General features: G+C 33.1%; 1 pseudogene; it reads right to left on the bottom strand.

The window, feature by feature from the left end:
- Window positions 1-3,088: 3,088 nt before the first annotated feature.
- LOC127720819 (uncharacterized) lies at window positions 3,089-5,139 on the bottom strand (annotated as a pseudogene).
- Between the last annotated feature and the right edge of the window lie 432 nt (window positions 5,140-5,571).

The raw sequence follows: 5,571 nt of genomic DNA, 5'->3' as shown, positions 1-5,571 counted from the left end.
GCTGAAAAATTACCAGGTAATCATTTTGTTGTTTCAATGATGGATAGACAAGCAATAAGAAGAAACGTAAAAACATGCGACTCTTGTAAAGCGAACAATGAATCGAAAAATGCGTTATCTTGGTGTATTGTATGCGAAGAGGCGTTTTGTGAATCTTGTGAAAAATGCCATAAATCATTTAAGATGTCTGCAAAACATCCGATCATGTTGCTGAAGGATATTGTTACTAACAAAGAAACGGTAAGCATTTCTTCTTTGATATATTTCGAAGAACATTCAGGAGAGATAGTAAAGGCTTACTGTGTTGATCATTCTAAACCATTATGTACATTATGTGCCACTTTATTGCATAGAAAATGCGAAGATGTCATAACAATCGAGAAGGCAGCTTCAGGTATAAAAAAATCCGAAAAAGCATTGAGGTTGTCTACAGAACTAGAACAAACCAGCAAACAGCTGTCCGATTTAATACAAAACAGGAAAGACCTTACGACCGATTTAGAAAAAGAGGCTGAAGCTATTCTTACAAAAGTAAGTACCATAAAGAATAACATTGTTAAACATTTAAACAAAATTGAAAGTCAAGTTAAGGAAGAAATAAACACATTGAAGAAGGAAGCAGGTTTGAAACTTTCCGAAAAGTCAACAAAACTTGAGAGTCTGAAGAATACGGTTGATAACTGGACTACTATATTTGATACCTGTTTACAACATGGATCCGAACTGCAGTGTTTACTTGAAATGAATAGAATTAACGAAAATAAGATTACATTTGGTGATGTATTTACAAAAGGTATAAGTGAAATGAAGAATGTTTCCATGCATCTAGAGACTAATAATATAGCAGAGGAATTTGCAGAACGAGTCGCAGTTATTGGAGTTGTTAAACTTGTTGAAATCAACGCAAGTTGTCCGAAGTTTTCTTTCGGTAACAACGTAAATTTTCGCACGGGGAAAATAAATGTTATTAAAGTTATTGACCTTACTGGACGGAATGTCCGTATCAGTGGTCTTTTTATGGAAGATAAATATGTCTTTACTCATGATAATTCATCGAAAGTCTTAAAGTATAATCCCAACGGAGACCGTCTCACTGAACTTAAGCTTCCAAATCAACCATACGATATAGATCAAATGAATGGCACAACAGCAGCGGTTTCATCAAATTCTAAGATTTTTTATATAATCAATACACATGATATGACACTGTGCTGTAAAATTGATAACACATGGCAAGTTCATGGATTCTGTCATGTCAATGGTGAATTTATTCTTGCATTTAACAATACTTTAACCTGGATTAGCTCATCAACTGGTGTCAGAAATGAACAAGCTACAACAAACGGGGACACTTTTTTTATCGATGCGCAAGACCGCAAAAATTACATTTGTGCAGATGGAACAAGTAAGGTGTCCAGAATGGTAAATAATACAAAAGTCTTTACTTACACACATGATAAACTTAAAAACCCGAGAGGAATAGACACAGACTGTAATGGGAATGTGTATATTTGTGCATATAATTCAGAAAATATACATCAGCTAAGTAACGACGGCAACCTGGTAAGAATTATTCAAGCCAAAAGTATCGGAATACAACAACCGTGGGTTATACGTTTCAAGAAAAATAGCAACCAGTTCTTTGCCACATGCTATAAAACTGGGAAAGTTGCCGTGTGCGAAATTGTTTGAATCTTTGTAGTGTATTAGAGTAAAGTTGTAATGTTGAACATGTGTTTTGTTAAATATTTTCTAACAAATAAGAAGACAAATAAGCAGGAAATAAAACAGATACTTGATATCATTTCTTGCAGCAGGTAATATCATGAAATGAATATTTATATTCTAAAAGGATCAGTATAGCGTAAATATTAATTTATTCAAAGTTAGTACCCATTTAGTTTTTAATGGGATTTGAAGATATCAAGAAGTGATATCAGGTTCCTGAATGTTTTAAGTAAAAATCAATTGCGAATACAAGGAGATGTTTGGTATACGTTAATGATAGCATTGCAGTAAGAGAAAAAAAAAGAAAAACCGAAAGATATGAGAGCTTAGTATGCAGTTTTCTACAGTGGACAGATGTAGATGGCATCTTTACTGACTAATGTTACTTCATAATTTATATAATCCAATTATATTTCCGAGTTTTGAACTAAATTGACGGAAAGTAACACAATATTTAGTGCGTGCAATTGGAATAGAATACTAATTTGCGAGTTCATATTAATGCAATGTACATCCATTTGGGTTAAAAATTATTTTTTTTAATATTTATTTTTATATAGAGTCGTATGACAATCGGCATTCTTCGATGGCCATCTTGATGGTTAATTAGATGCGATATTAGATGGCGTCTAGTCTAAAATACACACGAAATTCTTATCTATTATAAGGAGTCAATGCATTGTAAGTTGTTTCATTTGGAATGAAAATACACAAGTTAATTGGGAAAACAACGACGTATTAGTCATGCTAAGTGAAATGAAATAATTTGGTCCACTTCATAACAATCGAAGAACGTCAATTTAATTTCGCTGGATCTACACTAAAAAGGTCGCTATCAATTAAAGAAGCCAAAGCAGCAAGTACTATAAATTCTGGAATTTTTGCTGGCATTCATTGTTGCAATTGTTGAACAAAAGACTGGAAATGCTGCATACAAATAATGCTATGAAATCCAAAGTGTGACTTTTATGAGATACCTATCCTGTTGCATTTTTTGACAAAATAAAGATATTGAAATTTTTTTCTGAATTTAGTTTATATTTTGGAGATGAGCATGCGTAAATATAATTAGTTAACATGATAAAATCTTAAAAAATAATCTGATACAGAGATGTGACTATTACATGAAAGGACTTTAAACTTACAGCAGGAATCAGCAATAAGTTGATGTCATGTTGCTACTTATATAACACTTGTAACTTTCTATCTGCACTGCATGCAATTATTCGGTAAATTTTGTCTCAAAGAAGATTTTTTTTATGGATTAATCGAATGGTTTTTTAAAGAAAAGATGAAAAATAGAATCTCTATATATAACAGAATGAGAGTGGAATATATTAAACTTGTAAAATCAGTGCTATATTGATCTGTTGTTAATCAATAATTGGATTACAAATATTAGTAATTCACATGAGACAATCAGCAAAATTGTATAACTTTAAATTGTTAGTTACCTAAACTCACCGAAATGCAGTCAAATGTATATATATCATTGGATTAGAGAACCCAAATTGTAAAAACAGAACGTGCTAAATTGGTGGTCAAGGTCGGAAACACCTCAGTAGTAGTAGTGGCTCTAATCATTATATACCAATGTAGTGAAATTTTAAATCGAAACTGCGAATCACTGTCTGTTATTCAACAATACATGTTTAATAACAATAAGTTTACAGCACACACCGGGTTATATGTACTAAGCTGACACCAGTGTTTCTATACTGTTTAATATTCTGCTTTATATTTATATGTTGAAAATACGCCTTTATTTTCATTTCAAGCAAAATAGTCACTGATTCTAACTTTGTGTGAAGTTGGGTCTACTAACCATTTTGGATTCCAACCTGGATCATTAGGTTGTCCATCGTCAAAGTTGTATTTTTCAATTCCTACCATTTGTAAAACTTCTTTAGTTTGAGCTACTTCAGGGAGTAGCAACCATTTCAGTATAAGCTTTCTTTTTCATTTCAGTATTCTGTTCCGTTGCCCAGATCGCAGGTGCCATGCAAACAAAAGCAACGAATCGTCATCGGTCTGAATTTGGTCTACCAGCTAAAGGTGCCTTTGTTGTCATGGATCGTTTTGGAATACCACAAAAAAATGCCGACTTTCGGAACAGGAACTTTCTTGATTTTACAAACTTTAGATAAATACCAATCAAAATGCTCCGTTGAGAAACAATAAAAGTCTTCACCTGCAGCCTCTTCAACAGCCTTTGGAAAATTCTCATAGAATTCTTTATGAAACTGATCGGAATTTTCAAGAACTCGGACGCAATATTCGGTTTCTGTTGTTTCCTCTAAGTAAACAGCTCCTTGATACACGTGAAGACCTTCTTGCCAGCTACCCTGGTCCATGTGAAACCAATAGGATTCAGGATCACCAAAGTTAGTTTTTCCTACATTTAAAAATCAAAGACGCTGAAAAGTGAGAGAACTAAATCGAACGATGATAATTATTAATATATAAATATAGTGATTTTCGACCAAACTATATTACTCATCGACTTTGAGTTAGACACTCTAAAAGATCCGAAACCAAAGAAGAAATGTGACAAACATCTGATATCGTTTTAGAATTCGTATTTCCCAAGGGGTGTGTTTAAAAACTGATGTATGCTTACTTCAATCTTGTGATGTGAAATATGGTTATCTATACTTTCGTCTGAATTTAAGCCCCTGAGTGGGGCATTCTGTGGCTGTGCTTGATTTTTGAATACAGTCACGGTAGTCATTGCGATGATAAATTCAAGAAGCGTGTCTTCGAGAGGATGTTATCTCTTTGCATGTGAAGGAACATAAGTAACAACACTATGGAAGTTTTCAAAGATGATATATGTAGGCCAATGTTTTATCCTATTCAATGTACCATTAGTTTTCAAGTGGTAGATTAAATTTATCTTCTACCCACTATATTAGTTCTGGTCTGATATGCATGAACTTTTTGCGACTGGACATTTTAGCTATAAAAATTAATTCTTAAAAAATGTTCTTTGTTTGTTTGTACTTGAGTTTTGGGATAAGTTCCTTTATAAGATCTATTAATTGTCGTATATCCGCTATAGCAGAATGCTGAATTTTGTTATTGCTGAGCAATTATTTATGACATTTGTCCTGTTTCCATAATCTGATTCACTCATGTGGGACACACGGAATGAGGACGGGGATGCACAGGGAATCTTTTTATTTTTGATACATGCACGTGAGTTTTAAACTCCCAAATTTATTTATTGTTTTCATTGAGGCAAAATTCAGATCTCATAATTCTTATTATAGAATCAGTTCATGTTTTATATTTGTTCTAACCTAATTCATGAGGTTCACCAATGGCAAAACCGTCCATACTGGTCAACAATTTATCAGTTTTCCATATTAAGGAAAACACTTGTTTCGCTGCAAGTCGGACATTCCACATGGGTTCACAGTGGGACAACCTGTATTGTTGCATCAATTATCTATCCCAGTAAGGCCTATCATCTCCAAATCTATATACCCAAGCCTTGTGAATTGATATATAATTTTTTGCATTCTTTGTCGGACAGAACATTCGGGATGAGCTATATCCTCGTGATTCTAATTCTTCATCTACCCGTACTCTTAAAATTTAAAAACGTTTTGATGAATATTTTAATAGTAATCTCCCCTACAAATAAGACATATTTCTTAAAGTTTGGTTGGAAAGTTTTGTTGTATCTGTAGACACCTTATCACAAACGGATAATTGCATGCCAACTGTATTGTTGATGTTGTTTATAGAGTATTTAAATTTAGAAACGATCCGTATAAACTTATTAACCATTTGAATAAACCTACACTAAATCCGCTCGATGTATATTGATTGATATTC

The sequence above is a fragment of the Mytilus californianus genome, unplaced genomic scaffold, assembly GCF_021869535.1.
Source record: "Mytilus californianus isolate M0D057914Y unplaced genomic scaffold, xbMytCali1.0.p SCAF_11, whole genome shotgun sequence".
Classification (NCBI taxonomy): Eukaryota; Metazoa; Mollusca; class Bivalvia; order Mytilida; family Mytilidae; genus Mytilus; species Mytilus californianus.
This window is presented reverse-complemented; position numbering and strand designations above follow the sequence as displayed.